At 40.3% G+C, this 17,450-nt stretch overlaps 1 protein-coding gene across 3 annotated transcripts in view; it reads left to right on the forward strand.

Annotated features, from left to right (window-relative positions):
* The first annotated feature begins 12,178 nt into the window (after nucleotides 1-12,178).
* The window catches only part of FAR1 (fatty acyl-CoA reductase 1), a 59,794-nt gene continuing 54,522 nt past the window's right edge, over nucleotides 12,179-17,450 (forward strand). For 2 of the 3 annotated variants that reach the window (XM_017525785.2, XM_037737500.1), the window contains exon 1: nucleotides 12,179-12,319. The gene's annotated coding sequence lies outside the window, so the exon portion shown is untranslated. Of the gene's footprint in view, nucleotides 12,320-14,616; nucleotides 14,707-17,450 lie in introns of all 3 variants that reach the window. The other variant, XM_017525787.2, reaches the window with a different exon arrangement.

Below are 17,450 nucleotides of genomic sequence, written 5' to 3' on the forward strand. Positions count from 1 at the left end.
AAAATAACAAAGCCGGAGGCACCACACTGCCAGACTTCAAACTGTACTACAAGGTTACAGTAATCAAAACAGCATAGTACTGGTACCAAAACAGAGACATAGACCAACAGAACAGAACAGAGGCCTCAGAAGCAACACCACACATCTACAACCATCTGATCTTTGACAAACCTGACGAAAATAAGCAATGGGTAAAGGATTCCATGTTTAATAAATAGTGTTGGGAAAACTGGCTAACAATGTGCAGAAAGCAGAAATTGGACCCCTTTCTGTCACCTTACACTAAAATTAACTCCAGATGGATTAAAGATTTAAACTTAAAATCTAGCACCATAAAAACACTGGAAGAAAATGTAGGCAAAACCATCCAGGACATACGCATAGGCAAGGACTTCATGACTAAAACACCAAAAGCAATGGCAACAAAAGCCAAGACAGACAAATGGGATCTAATTAAAATTCAGAGCTTCTGAACAGCAAATGAAACCATCATTAGAGTGAATTGACAACGAGCAGAGGGGAAAAAATTTTTTGCAGTCTACCCATCTGACAAAGGGCTAATATCCAGAATCTACAAGAACTAAAACAGATATACAAGAAAAGAACAAGCAACTCCATTCAAAAGTGGGCAAAGGATATGAACAGACACGCCACAAAAGAATACATATATGAGGTCAACAAACATTTGAAAAAATGCTCATCATCACTGGTCATTAGAGAAATGCAAATCAAAACCACATTGAGATACCATCTCACGCCAGTTAGAATGGTGATCATTAAAAAAATCTGGAGACAACAGATGCTAGAGATAGTGTGGAGAAATAGGAACACTCTTACAAAGTTAGTGGGAGTGTAAATTAGTTCAACAATTGTGGAAGACAGCGTGGTGATTCCTCAAGGATCTAGAAATAGAAATTCCATTTGACCCAGCAATCCCATTACTGGGTATATGCCCAAAGAACTATAAATCGTTCTACTATAAAGACACATGCACATGTATGTTTATTGCAGCCTGTTTACAATAGAAAAGGCCTGGAACCAACTCAAATGCCCATCAATGACAGAATGGACAAAGAAAATGTGGCACATATACACCATGGAATACTATGCAGCCATAAAAAACAATGAGTCTGTGTCTTTTGTAGGGACTTGGATGAATCTGGAAACTATCATTCTCAGCAAACTGACACAAGAACAGAAAACCAAACACCACATTCTCTCACTCATAGGCGGGTGTTGAACAAGGAGAACACGTGGACTCAGGGAGAGGAGCATCACACACTGGGGGTAGTTGGCGGGGGGCTAGGGGAGGGACAGCGGGGGGTGGTAAGAGTGGGGAGGGATAACATGGAGAGAAATGCTGGATATAATATGCACCTGTGCAACAACCCTGCATGACCTGAACATGTACCCCAGAACCTAAAGTAAAATAAAATAAAATAAAAAAGTGTGTAGCACCTCTCTCTTCACCCTCCCCCTGCTCTGGTCAAGTAAGATATGCCTGCTTCCCCTGCACCTTCTGCCATGATTGAAAGCTTCCTGAGGTCTCCTCAGCAGTGTTTTCTGTACAGCTTTTGGAATCATGAGCCAATTAAACCTCTTTTCTTTATAAATTATCCAGTCTCAAGCAGTTCTTTATAGCAATGCAAGAATGAACTAATACATTTGGGGTACTTCACTTGGCATTTATATGGGGCATGGGGAAGGCCCCCATCTCCAGGTAAACATATAGTGGCTTTTATCTAGTCCACCAGGCTGGCATCAACCTGCATCAAATCAAACGTGCTCTTTTACTCTGCAGCATTTAAAATCAGATACTACCCCGAAATTAGTTATTTTCACAATCCACTTTAGTAAAGGCTGCTCAGGGAGCTGATGATACTGATCTACAAAACAGAATGCTTTATTCACACTGTATCCTCTGGTTTCAATAGTTAACTTGGTTTTTCCTTTCCCCCACATTGACTACCTTCCTGGGGACTACAGGTCCCCAAGAGTAGCTTTGAGGCTAGTGACCTGAGCTCAGACAGATGACATCTGAGCTTGGTCCAACCTCAAGGCCCGATCCAGCACTCTCTTTTACTTTCATTTTAGCTATTATAGACAACAATAACCAAGGGATTGAATATGTTACTTTTTCCTTATTAATTTGAATTTCCTTATGCATCCAGTGAACATTCCTCTAGAAGTTGAATCCATCTCTGAATTCCACTAGTAACTTTTACCTTCATTAACTGAGTGCAGCACAGCTAAAGCTTTGTACCATGGTTGGTGACCACATGGCCTCTTGGGAATGAAAAGTTCCTCATCCGCACCCTTTTATCCTTTCTTTCTCTCTCTCTTTACACACACACACACACACACACACACACACACACACACACACACGTGTATATAAATTACACACATATACATATTGTACATACATGCATATATTATACAGTAGGGTATTAGTGCTTAATGGGCTGCCAGTGACAATGTCATAACATTGTGTGATTCACTTTAAAACATTTACTAGAGATCAGAATAGAATAAATGAATATATGTGTATATATATACACATGCATGTATAATATGTATATGTATATATATGCATGTATGTGTAATATATATATACCTATGTGTATACATACACATATATGTGTGTATATATACAGATATATATGTGTGTATATACACACATATATATATGTTTATATATGTGTGTATATACACACATATATATCTGTATATATACACACATATATATGCTTGGTCCAACCTTAAGGCCCGATCCAGCACTCTCTTTTACTTTCATTTTAGCTATTATAGATAACAATAACCAAGGGATTGAATATGTTACTTTGTCTGATCTCTATTTACTAGAGATCAGAAAAGAATAAATGAATATATGTATATATATACACATGCATGTATAATATGTATATGTATATATATGCATGTATGTGTAATATATATACATATGTATGTGTATACATACACATATACGTGTGTATATATATATGTGTGTATATATACCTGTGTGTATATATACACATATATATGTGTATATATGTATATATACGTATATATATGTATATATACATATATGTATATATACATATATGTATATATACATATATGTGTGTATATATGTATATGTGTATATATATGTATATACACATATATATGTGTATATAAACATGTATATAAACATATATATATGTGTATATACATATGTGCATATATATGTATGCATGTGTTTATATATACATGTATTCATTTATATACACACATATATATGTGTGTATACATATATATTGAAGATTTAAAAATTTTAAAATATTGAAGAAACTGTTGAAACAAGTTTTATTTATCAAAGACCACTAAAGTTATGTGAACTGAAAGGCGTTTAAGTTGGTTTTTATTTTTCTATAAGTACTTCCTTTTTTTTTTTGACAGAGTCTGGCTCTGTTGCTTAGGCTGGAGTGCAGTGGCATGATCTCAGCTCACTGCAACCTCCGCCTCCTGGATTCAAGCAATTCTCCTGCTTCAGCCTCCCAAGTAGTTGGGATTACAGGTGTGTACCACCACACCCTGCTAAATTTTGTATGTTTAGTAAGACGATGTTTCACACGTTGGCCAGGATGGTCTCGATCTTTTGACCTCATGATCTGCCTGCCTCAGCCTTCCAAAGTGCTAGGATTACAGGTGTGAGCCACTGCACCCAACTGGACATACATTTTTTTAATGTAAGTTGGGCATGGTGGCAAGCACCTATAGACTTAGCCACTCAGGAGGCTGGGAGGGGAGGATACTTTGAGCCCACAAGTTTGAGTCTAGCCTTGGCAACATAGCAAGACTCCATGTCTAAAAAAAATACGTGATTAGAAGGTCTCATATTTTCTTTCCAAGCATGCCCTGGGGTGCTCAACCTCACTTTACAGAATACTGTTCATAGATACAGGAGGCTAATAGCTAAGTTCTACTGGATGCACATTGCCAATTTTACTACAAACTGCAAAATTGTTCTTTAAAGTTCAATGTACTAATTTATAGGCAGTTTATATAAGAGTTTTATATAAGTGTTTTTTCCCATCCTTCCCTAAACTTTATGTTTTAAATGATCTTTATATTCATTGTTCTGTGGGTTGACCTTCCCCCTGAGGGATCAGATTCCTGCTTTAACTGCTGATCTTCTTAGATGAGAAACTCCCACTCTCACCATCATATAAGGCTTTTAATCTTTTAGGATCCTTGAGAGTAAAATGTAGAAGTAACAGAAACCTTTTGTTAATGAACCAGTAATATAAATGTAGTCATTTATTCTTTTCTGATCTCTAGTAAATGTTTTAAACTGCATTACACAATGTTATGACATTGTCACTGGCAGCCCATTATGCACTACTACCGTACTATCTGCACCCATGTGGCCTTCAGTAAATATTTGCTGAATGAACAGGAGGAAATTATCACTCTAGCCTATGACCTAGTGGGAATACTTTTGAGTATCTCTCTTAATTCCTCTCTTTCCTTTACTTCTCCTATATGAGTTACCAGTTTTTGTCAATTCTACTCTGAGATACATTTTGTGGCCCTGTCCTCTTCATTCCCACTACCATTGCCCAAAATTATAGCCATTTAAACTTCCTATCTTTGTTTCCTATTCCCTCACCCAAGTCTTTTCCCCTCTTTAGTTCAACTTTTGTATGGCCACTGGAGTTAACTTTCTAAAGCTCAAAGTAACATCAATCGTTTCTATTAATAATATCAGTAGTGCATGGTTTTTATGACTTTTCATATCTTGCTTTAATCTGTTTTTCCAACTTCATTTCATACTACTTTTCATTGAGCACCCTGCTCTCTATTCCAAACTTGAGAAATAGCAACCTTTTTCACATTTTAACTTGATAATCACTCTTTCATGTTTATGTAACATTCTACATGCTCATCTTTTGCCTGGGAAATACTTATCAATAGAATCCTGTATTATTGACTTTTCCTGTAGCAATTATATTTTTATTGTGTTTATCTTTTTTTGTCATTTTTGAGACTGAATCTTGCTCTATCACCCAGGCTGGAGTGCACCAGCGCAATCTCTGCTCACTGCAACCTCCACCTCCTGGGTTCAAGTGATTCTTCTGCCTCAGCCTCCCGAGTAGCTGGGATTACAGGTGCCCACCACCACACCCAACCAATTTTTGTATTTTTAGTACAGACAAGGTTTCACCATGTTGGCCAGGCTGGTCTTGAACTCTTGACCTCAAATGATCTACCTGCCTTGGTCTCCCAAAGTACTGGGATTACAGGCATGAGCCACCATTCCTGGCCTTTTTTTGCCAGCTTGACCAATGCTGTCCAACAGGAAGGTAATAACAAGCCACATATAATTTATTTTTATTGTTTCTCAGATTCTCGCTCTGTTGCCCAGGTTGGAATGTAGTGGTGTGATCATAGCTCACTGTAACCTCAAACTCCTGGGCTCAAATGATCCTCCTGCCTCGGCCTTCCGAGTAGTTAGGATTACAGGTATGTACTACCATTCCTGGCTAAAAGTCACATATAATTTTAACTTTTCTAGTAGCCACATTAAAAAAACATAAACAGATGAAAATCATTTTAATTATATACATATAAATGTTTAATTATATGCATAATTTTTTTGAGACAGTCTTACTTTATTACACAGGCTGGAGTACAGTGGGTGGCATGATCTCAGCTCACTGCAATCTCCGCCTCCCAGGTTCAAATGATTCTTATGTCTCAGCCTCCCAAGTAGCTGGGATTACAGGTGTGTGCCACCACACTTGGCACAAGCATATTTTCGTATTTTTAATAGAGACAGGGTTTTGCCATGTTGGCCAAGCTGGTCTCGAACTCCTGGCCTCAAGTGATCCCCCCACCTTGGTATCCCAAAGTTCTTGGATTATAGGCATGATTAATAATATATTTTATTTAACCCAGTATACCCCAAATATTATCATTTCAACATGAAACTAGCATACAATTTATGAATGAGGTATTTTACCTTCTTTAAAAACAGAGCCTTCAAAATCCAGTATGTTTTTTATACTTACAGCACATTCCAACCTGGCTTGCCACATTTAAAGTGCTCAGTAGCCACATGGGTAGCTAGTGGCTTCCATATCAGTTACTTAGTGTGAGCTTCAAAAGGAATCACCTCTTGTTCATTTTTGCATTCCCAGCTGCCTGACTTGTAAGAAATGCCTAATAAATACTTGCTAAATGAATGAGTAGATGAACAATATAAAAAGAGCTAATGTTGATTGCTTACTATGTGAAAGACACTGTGATAAGTAATACAAGTATTTATTCCTTTCCTCACCAGAATATGGTTGACTGGCATTCAATGTCTAATGAATAGTCATTAGATAATTAGGTAGCCTTGGGAAGATCACTTAACTTCTTATGAGGTCAATTTACTTATTTGTGAAAGGAGAAAGGGTATGGGCAAAATGACTCTTAAGGCCAGTTCTAAAATAGTGTGGCTATAAATAAATGTAGGACATGTGGAGTAGAATCATGAGAACAATGAATGGATTGACAAGATGTTTTAGAAGGCAATGTTGTGCAGTGGAAGGGCAAATGCTTTGGATTTAGACACAACTGGGTTAGAATGCCCAAATCTACTACTCAGTTATGTGATCTTAGGCAATTTAATTCCCCTTATCTTCATGTATTCATCAGTAAAATAGATTCCTACCTTGCTATGAGGCTTGAAATTAATTTTTATAAAGTGTCTGGTTTATTAGTTTATCTTCAAAAACATAGAAGATAGACATTATTATCAGTTCTAGAAAGTCTTTATTTTCTTTTTTTAAAATTTAACACATACAGTAATGTGCTGCAAAACAATGCTTAAGTCTACAATGGACTGTATATATGTCAGTGGTTCCATAAGATTATAATGGAGATGAAAAATTCCTATTGTCTATTGATATATGTTAGAATTGCCTACAGTATTCAGTATAGTAATATGCTGTGCAGGTTTGTAGCCTAGGACCAATAGGCTATACCATATAGCCTAGGTATGTAGTAGGCTTTACCACCTAGGTTTGTGTGTTACCAGGACAGCCCTGATGAAATAACTGGGAGTTTCATTTTCTTACTGTTTTTCTTTAGCCCTTTTATCTATAGGTATAGCTGCTTAAAGAAACTAGACAGCCCAGATGCTAAAAGATCTTCCTGACCCTCCTATGAAATACCAGAGAAAGTTAAGACTCCCACGAGGTTTGGAAAAGTGGTTCATACATGTAATCTTAGCATTTTGGGATGCCAAGGTGGGTGGATTGCTTGAGCCCAGCAGTTCGAGATCAGCCTGGGCAACATAGTAAGACCCCATTTTTACAAAATATAAAAACATTAGCCAGGCATAGTGGCACACACCTGTAGCTTCTTGGGAAGCTGAGATTGGAGGACTGCTTGAGACAGGAAGGTCAAGGCTGCAGTGGGCTATGATCATGTCACTGCACTCCAGCCTGGGCGTCAGGGTGAGATCCTGTCTCAAAAAAAAAAAGTGAAATTAATGGAAACCAGAACAGGTGACCTCCAGTTACCTTTAGGTCCTTAACATATCATCATAATGGTACAATTCCCTCCCCTAAAAGAAAATCACTGCCATTTTATGTATATGTGATATATGAAGAAGCACATTTGGAGCTCTGCCTTGTACATGCCAACATACCTCTCCTACCCTGCACCCAGTCCTTTAAAATCTTGTGCCTCCCACCACTCAGGGAGAAGGTGCTGTTAAAGCAAGAATTCCCCTTCTCCATTCTCTGGCTAGTGATAAAACCTGATTGCCTGTTCAACTGGACATTTCTTCTCTGCCACCAATACCAAGTAGGGAAAGAATTCAATTTTCCAGTGGCGTAAGTACATTCTATGATGTTCCCACAATGGAAGTGCCTAACTACACATTTCTCAGAACATATCCCCAACATTAAGCAACGCATATACTTTAAGATAGGGGTTACCATTTGCCAAAATCTGTTTTAAGTGCTTTAAAATAGTCAGCTTCATAGAACCCCTGTGTGTAGATACTACTGTTGTCATTTCCATTTTAGCTTTGGGAGACTGAGGCACAGTAGTTAAATTGCCCAAGGTCACATAAGTGGTATGTGGTAGTGATGGGATTCTACACTCAGAATTTTAGTATTAGAGTCAGAACTCTTAATTACTATGCCCTATTCTTCTCAAGCCAACCATTACTGATTTCACTGGAAAAGACCTATAATTGGCTGTTCTAAGAAATGACCATAGCAGAATAATTCAATGGCCTTGTTTATGGAGAAACTGTAATTCGTGTACTGTTCTCCACTTTGGATAACTGGAGATTAGCAAATGAGTCAAATGTTTTATTACCTTAGAGTCATACCTTTGTAGATACTGACAAGTTTTTTTACACATAGGTGTGGTTGGCTACCTGAAGTTCTCCCAGTTTAGGCCCTTTGTTTGCATATATCCAGGTGGAGGCCTTACCTTAGAAGCTGAAGAGTGTGCTGATACTGACTTTAGAGACTTTAGGTACTATTCTCAAGAAGCACTACCCAAAAAACAGGGCAAGTCAGAGTCTGGGGTTTATACCTTGGACATGCTATGACCTTAGAAAAAAGATGTTGAATTAGTGATTCTCATTTTTGGGCATCTGTGGCAGCTGTGTTCTGACTCATGTGCAAAGGGAGTAAATCCCTAAGAAAGAAAAAGAAAAAAAGACATGAAAAAGGAGAATAATTTCCGGGATTCTATTCAATTACTATTTGCTCCCAAATGGGCTCCAAACAATGGCAATGCTACCCACAAAAGGCAGGCAGAACAATGACCATCTAATGAGATGTGCAAATAAATTGGCCACCAAATGCTTTCTTTTCACAGTGATGCTTGGGAAATTGACAACAGATGGTATCTAAAACATGGTACAAATACTGTGCCTCTTCTTTCCAAGACCTGGGAGTTCAGTAATACCAGAGCACTTTTATCAATAAACAACGTCTAAAGGAGACAGCTGAGAACCAGAGGGGCAATAGTCAGGACACAAAGAATAATTTAGAAGATCCAAGGACACAGCAGCTTCATTTTTGATCCACTTAGATTAAACTTGTAGAATATCTGAGGGTCAGAGCATTCCCCTCCAGATGAAAACCAAACTTATTTCACAGATCTCTGAAACACACAGAACAGATATAGAGGAAGTGAAGCCACAGGAACCTGTTTGTACTTGCCTAGACAGACAATCGATGTACTAGTGGAAATGCTAAAACCTTGATAGGATTTTTAGTTTGCGTTTTTACTAACAGGCTTTAAAAATATTTTTAAAGCAGATCTATTCTGGAAGTCATGATTAGGTACAGAGCAAGGCAGATATCATAAAATCAACTACAGAAAATACTGCTCACATAAAATTTAGTTCACTTGAGAAAAGTTGCCTGTAACTCTTTCTATGCTGAGAGTGAATATCTCTGGTGCATTCTAGACAGCTATGTTGGGTTTTCCACAGCAACTACAAAGAAAATTGTATGCCCTTCAGTTTTATCAAAACAGTTTTAATGTGTTATAGTTACTTTTAAATAGTTTATACTTTCTATTGTCATGCAATCTGTAAAGTAAAGCATGTTGAAAAGAATGGTTAATTTGGTGAATTCCATGAGGGATGTGTATATAAGATTCTGGGCGAGTATGGTGGCTCACACCTGTAAAATTAGAATGCAGTTGATACCAATATATGGCAGCTCAATTTTCAGGGATCTTGCTGAATAAAGATGGGAAAGACAGATGAATGAATGATTGATATTATTACATTTTTCTAGTTTAAACTCTGGTGCAAAACTTCCCACTCCCTTTTGTGAAGACTATTAATTACTTTTTGTAGATTTATTAATTCTCTGAATTCATTTAAGAATTACAGTATATTATGGAAGATTTGAGTCATACAATGACTTTGTACCATCTTGGATAGTGCAACTGTACCATCTTGAAGAGTGATCCATTGTTTTTCTAAGTCTTCTTCCAGAAAGCACTCTGTCCATTTGTGGGAGTCAGCTGGAGGCACGCATTTCATACACGCTGACTTGAATTAAATGAGATCCCTTTATGCTCTCAAGTGTATGGCTACTTTTGAGAATCATTTATTAAGTGATTAAATAATTACATTATGTTTTCCTCAGAACTAAGTACTACTTTGCTTTTGTACTTACCTCATTTTTTTTTTAATTAAAACATATGCACAAACAACAAAAAGTTTATGAAGAAAATTATTTTCTGGAAGCAGTACCTATTTCCTGCAGTGATATTATCCTATCAGTATACTGATAAACCTTAGCAGTGGTTAACTTAGCTACACATGTTCTAAGATGCTCCTGAATCCCCCATGCTGGGTTACATCCTCTTTCTAGGTGTTCCCTCATCCTGTATTACACTGGCATTGTTTATGTCTGTCTCTCCATTACACCCTATGTTCTGTGAAAAATACTGTCATATCCAAGTTTATATGCCCAATACAATCACTTTAAATAAAGGCATTTACCTGAATTAAACAACTTAATGATTAAAATAATAAATATGAATACCGTAATCAAACAAAGATTACGGTATTCATATTTATTATTTTAATCATTAAGTTGTTTGGGAGAATATTTTGACCCACTTCTAAGAAGGGTTTCACCTGATCCTGGCTCCTTACGAATTTCGCTGTTGGACTGGATGGGTTACAGGCATACTTTGTCTTGTCTAAAGTAGGGGGATGTGACATCCCTTAGGGTAAGCAAGTGTGTTCGCTTTGTGTTCTGTGCCCTCTGCCAGCAATGACAGTACTTGGTGCAAGACTGTGAGCTCATCGAGGCAGAAGCCATGGCATTCAAATTAGTTTCTTGAGCCAGAATTAACATCTGCCACAAAGTAGGCAGCTCAGTGAACTTTTGTAGTTTCCAACTGGATGCAGCACTGTGACTGCTTTTGGCTACTAACAGGGCCAGGCACTGAAACAAGCTCTAAATCCCCACAGAAAAATCACTCTGAATTATCCTGGCCCATCCCTAAGCACCCAACCTGTGTATACTATTCACCTTGCCAAGAGTGTTCACTCATCTTTGCTTCTCACAAACCCTTTTTTTTTCTTCCTATAGCTTGCATGTTTTGAATGACAGCTAAATCCTCATGCTGTTTATACCATGGAGTCCCAAGGAGCTTAAAGGTTACAGTAATATTATTACAGAATTCTCATGATCCTCTTATTATTTTAAAAACCGAGCTGTATGTACATAAAGTGCGAAGAGTGCAGTAATACTATTAAGTGTCCGGCTCGATTAATATTTCCATATGTATACAGCTCGGCACGACCACCAAGATCAAAACGCAACGGTTCCAGCCTCCCAAAGGTTCCCTCGTGCCCTTTCCCGCCGAATATGCCCCCACCCCTCAGAAGTAAACGTTATTCTAACTCCTGTCACTATCGGTGAGTTCTGCAGGGAATTATTTTGGAGGAAGTGGAAGGTGGAATGAATCGGCCCACAGTCCCTTGGGGCTGGACGAGACCCAGGCTCGGTTCCCTCCCTACTGAGCTCCCCGTGGAGGCTCCAGGGGTCCACAGAGTTCTCTGGTCTCACCGACTTGGGCCAGACCCGCCAGGCTGGTAGTTCTCCGAACGGATCCCTCACACTCCCAGCAATGGCTGGAGGGCCCCCAGGCCCCACCAAAACAGCGCCGAGCACGCCACAATGGCAGCCCGGCTGTCTACCGCGTGGGCCTCGCCGCGTGCTCCCCACCTTGGGAGTGGGCGCCCCTCCTGCGCGACGGACAGCAGGGCGTGGCCCTAGGCGCGACCCGATGGGATGCCAGCAGCCGGCGGGGGCGCTCCAGTACTCGGGATGTGGGGCGCGGGCCCATTGGCTGAGCATTCCCCCGCGAGCCGGCTGGCCGCGGGGCCCACCTCCCGGCCCTCTCTCCGCACCCCCATTGGCCGTCCTAGTCCCGCTGGTGTCCGCTCCCGCCCCACTCCCGCCCGGAGGGAAACCGGGTTGGGGGGTGGGAGGCCAAAGCAGTGAGGATGCTGAGTGGTCCTTGGAGTAAGGGTGCGCGCGAGAACCAATCAGAAGCGGATGTGGAAAAGAGGCGCCGCGCCAACCAGTCACATCACGAGTTGCGGTCGGGGCCAGCTGACGCGAGTGCGGGCCTCAGCCAATGGGCGTGCCACTGCCCGTCCGCTCTTCAGCAGCCGGTTGGGGGCGGTGGAAAAGCAAGTGAGGAGAGCGCAACGGCGGCGGCGGCGGCGCAGCCATCGCTGGACGGCCAGGCGGGACAGCGAGGCCTGAGCCTCTGCGTCTAGGTAAGAGGCGGGTGCGCCGGGAGGAGCGGCTGGGCTGCGGGTCCCTCCTCGCTTGGCTCGGGCAGCGGCTGCAGGAGCCCGGGCTGCAGGCCGGGCAGAGGCGGGGGCGACAACCCACTGTCCAGCCCCCGCCCTCAGCCAGGGTACGCCCAGAAGTGAGGGCGCCCGCCTCGGCCAGGGTAGTGTCGGCGCGACTTGGCCCTGCCATCGCCCTCCACCTGGCCGGGACCGCAAGAGAGACGTACGGTCGGGCCTGGTTTTCAGCCGCGGAACCCGGGGGCGCTGGCTGGGGTGGGAGGCCGCATAGAGGTGGTGAAGGTTGGGCGGGGTGGTTAACCGAGCAGCGGGCTCGCGCACTCGCGGGAGGGTGGCGGTAAAGGGAGGCCTGTGATTGCAGGATTCCAAGTCTGGGGAGGAAGAAAGTGATGGGAAATAGGTGATGCTCAGAAAAGTGTGCTCAGGGAGAAGGCGCGGGTCGGGTGAGTGTGGTTGGCCTCTTGGAAGTAAGGCATTGATAGGGTTTGGGGGAGATCAACTGGAAGTGAAGTGGGGTCAGGCTTGGGGTTTGAAGGTGAAGGTCTCTGGAGAACTGGGGACACGTGGATCTGGACTAAGAGGCACCTACTGAAACTGAAAGGTGCCTGAAAGAAGGTTTTAGGTGAAGTGTGGACATGAGACTGTGGGGCCGGAAGGCGTTAGTTGGTCTCGTAGGACAAAGTACACAAGCAGCAAACGCTGTAGATTTATGTATGTGTGTAGGTGAAGGCTGTAAATCTTTAATGAGTAGTTGAGCAAGAACCATTGTCTGATTCTGCAGTGTGTCGGAGAGTGGAGGGTCTCAGGTAGTGTCTTGGTCAGGTTTGTAGGTTAACTTATTGCTAGTCGAGGGCCAAACACTCAAGTGTTTTTAATTCTCACTACTGAGGTTGATCCTCTTCCTGCACACCATCCCTCCTGCCATCCCTGTGACAGTTCATCTCATTGTTTTGCCTCAAACGCACAAAAATTCACTCCCTCCGAAGGAATGGCATATGTATTGTGTATTGTTTGCTTTTGACTGTATGGCAGTCAGGAATCCCTTAATTCTTTATATATATATACATATATATATATATATTTTAAAGAATGTGTTGGTTAAAGACAACATCAGAAGATACTCTCAGAAAATCTGCCCTCCAAGGGAGTTTCTCACTTGTAATGTTGGGCATGTGTAATATAGCATGAAAATGATGCAAAATCTCTTACAGTAACACAAGTGAGAATTAATGTGTAAGTACAGTCTTGTTGTCTTTTTTTCAAATTAATTAAAAAAATAAACAGAGACAGGGTTTGCTCTGTCGCCCAGGCTGGAGTGCAGGGGCGAGATCATAGCTCACTGCAGCCTCAAACTCCTGAGCCCAAGAGATCTTCCCACCGTGGCCTCTTAAAGGCTTGAGATTACAGGGCTGAGCCACCCTGCCCAGGCCCTATTATTCCATACATTTTCCATAAAATTATTCATGAATTTTTTTGTGTGTGTGAGACACAGCCTCACTCTGTTGCCCAGGCTAGAGTGCAGTGACCTTGGCTCACTGCAACCTCCACCTCCCAAGTTAAAGCAATCCTCCTGCCTCAGCCTCTCAAGTAGCAGGGACTACAGGCACGTGCCCCACACCTGGCTAAGTTTTGTATTTTTAGTAGAGACAGGGTTTCACCGTGTTGGCCAGGCTGGTCTCGAACTCCTGACTTGAAGTGATCCATCTGCCTTGGCCTCCCAAAGTGCTGGGATTACAGGCGTGAGTTACTGTGCCAGCCAAATTATTCCATAAATTTATTTGTAAAAATTCCACATAAATTTTGTGCAATTTGATTATGTATTAGGCCTGTTGGGAAATTTATCACCCTTGTAAATAATTTTATAGCTAAGTAGATTCAGGTTTTTTTTTTTTCCCACTCGGAAAAGACATTGTATATATCATTGCTATTCTATTTGAAGCTTTTGGAATTTTTATTTGTAGGGTGTGGATAGGGGCTGGAGGCAGAGACTGAGGTCATAGAAGGGGTAGAAAAGAAGGTGGCCCACTACCATATTTCCAGTGTATTTAAATGGGAGTTTATGTTTGAGGATAGGACAAACGGATTGTGAACTTATAGAGTCAAGGACAGAAGCCAAAGAGAGCATTTGCTGTGTAACATGTTTCCTTGTTAACCAGATCATCAGAGCATTGTAACTAATGGACCATTATTTATGATCTAGAAACAATTTTGTGAAAGTGATTTCTTGGTGATGCTATTTACTTGATCACATTTGCCCTTAGTATAACAGAATACCTAAGTGCTGAGGCGACTTGGAGCAGAGAATTAATCTGAGTGGTGTGGAGTGAATCAGGGAAGGTTTCCTGAAAGAGGTGAGTTTGAGCCAGCAATGGATGGAGGGCCCCTAGGCCCCACCAAAACAGCGCCGAGCACGCCACAATGGCAGCAATGAACTGTAAGTTGGGATGTGGGTTATTAGAAGATATGAGGATGACATTCCAGTAGTTTGTACATGGTATTAGCAACTATGGACAAGAGTGACAAATTAAAAATGTTTTTTAAGTATAATTGAAGATTGGAATGAAGATTTAGGGGTTTGGAAATCAACTAAGCCTATGTTGCAGCTTAGTGATAAATAATTTCTTATGTTGATTAGGAGAGAAAACAGTTGATGATAGATTGGAGATAGGTAACAAGAGAAAGCATAAAAATATTCTTTGACAGTTATAGGAGACTGAAGTGAGAGTAAGTTAGGTTATTGGGAAGTGGTTTTAACAGTCAACCATATATAATAATTGGAAACATTTTTGAGTGCTGTACTAGAGTATATTGAGTATATTGATAATAGTAGCAAAATTTATTGGTTGCTACTTTGTGACAGACAGTTTTGAGCTTTCCAAATATTATCTCATCTTCTGATTATCTGTATTTTATAGATGAGGGAGATAAGACTCAGAGATATAACTTGCCCAAGGTCACACGGTTAGGAAGAAGCAGGTCAGGATTGGCAGAATCAGTTAGTAAATGTTAATTGAGCATCTCCTCGATGCCAGGCACTGTACTGAATGCTGGGTATTCAACATGGACAAGGAAATTGAAGTCAGACCTCATCTATTTCCTAGAGATTGTCAGTTTATATAAAAAGAATTAGTGAAGAAAGAAAAAAGATTCGTTGGAGAGATTTCTGTAGATACTGAGGAATACACAATTTAGAGAAACCTAGGATAGAGTTTTAAAGAGGAAGTGATCAGCAGCAAAATACATAGCTGAGAGACTCAGAATGATTGAGAAGAAACAATTGATTTAAGTAAGTAAAAAATTAATGTGAATTTAGTCACAAGAAAGCTGGAATGAGGATATTAATATTTGGGTTGGTAGTTAATTGTGTTTGGTGGCAGGTACTCTATACAAATTTAAATATTTTCATAGTTATGGTTAGATTCATAGGAAAGATGATGGTATGGCCCCTTGTAATGTTTTAATCTTTGGCTGGAAAGATCATGAATGCTTTAAAATGCTTGCACTTTTTAGTATTTTTTTCAAATTTTAAAAAGTGAGTGAGGCTGAGGCAGGCAGATTGCTTAAACTCAGGAGGTCAAGAGCAGCCTGGGCAACATGGCAAAACCCCTTCTCTACCAATAAAAAAATACTAATTGGGCAAGGTGGCATGTGCACCTGTAATTCCAGTTATTTGTGGGGGCTGAGGTAGAAGCCTAGGAGGTTGAGGCCAAGCCTTGGTCATGCCACTCCACTCCAGCCTAAGTGACAAAGTAAGACCCTGTCTCAAAATAAAGTGAGCATTATTTTTATAATTAGTAGAGACAGGCATTCAACTGAAATGAGCTACTACTCAGGAAAATGTAGGTGGGCTGGCCTGAACTTGGAGTAGGAGGGAAGATAGTCTTATTTCAGTGTCTATTCCATAAGAGCCACCTTGGTAGGTGTGTTCTCATCATGGAAATGATTGGATTGTCACTGATGGAAGCTGAAACTATGTACTGAAAGATGGCATTTGCTTAATCTCAGGGATCCAGTTACTAACATACCCTGAATGATGGAGATACAGTCTTGGCTTTCCTGAACATTTGTTTTCTTAGGGTTTAATACATGAATTTAAAGTTTAAAAAAACCCAACAAACCACTGATAGAATTGAGTCATTTTAACTGTTTCTTTTGGCCTTATATCCTTCTTCCTACACATTGGTTCTGTAGTTCCTCTTCAATGGGTTTGTAATGGGCTTAGAGTTTCAGTTCAGTAAGACAAAATGAAAGTACTGGATTTAGGTATAGCTGATCAACTTAAACACTTATAAGCTCATCTTTGTTTTCGGTTCCCAATTTGAGAGTGGAGACAGATTTCAAGAAAATAAGCTTTCCTTATTCAAAGAATGATTCCCAAACTAGTAGGATTTGCCCTAGGATCAGTACAGACTTACTACAGTCTCCTAAACAGAGAGGAAAGAGTTGCGTAAATTAATCTAGCTTTTAGTTTAATTTCACTTAGCCCATAGGGATTCTGAGAGGAAATGATATTAATGTGATTCCTATTTCATCTAGGCACTGTGCCATAATCCTTCAATAAATTATCACGTTTGATTCTCATGTAATTGTCTAAAGTGTGAATACCATATTACAGATGAGGAGAATGAAACTCAGGAGAACTTAGTAACTTTCCAAGGTTGGAGAGCTAAGTGACAGAGCTGGGATTCAAACCTTTCTTTGTGTAACTCCAAAACTCATCCTTCTGAAACTAATAGCAAGGAGGACTGATTTATACTTTCAATTGAAAAAAAATGCCACAAGCCTTAGGTATTTAGTAATTATTTGTTACCTTAGAAGGTGAGACTCGTGCTCTGAGTGTTTGTGCTCTGTAACACTGCCTTTAAATTAATGACAGTGATTTTTTTGGTATCTTATAGAATATATTTTCTTACTTTTGTGATTATGTTTTTATATTTTAGAATTTTTTGATGATATATATTAGTGTCTATATTTGCTTTAAAATGTTTGTGGACTGGGTATTTATTACTGTCTATATTTACTTCAAAATGTTTGTGAAATGGATACTATGTCTTAAAGTCAAATGTGTCTCAAAATTGGTGAAGCCTGGCATATA

Source organism: Cebus imitator, unplaced genomic scaffold, assembly GCF_001604975.1.
Source record: "Cebus imitator isolate Cc_AM_T3 unplaced genomic scaffold, Cebus_imitator-1.0 Scaffold39, whole genome shotgun sequence".
NCBI lineage: Eukaryota > Metazoa > Chordata > Mammalia > Primates > Cebidae > Cebus > Cebus imitator.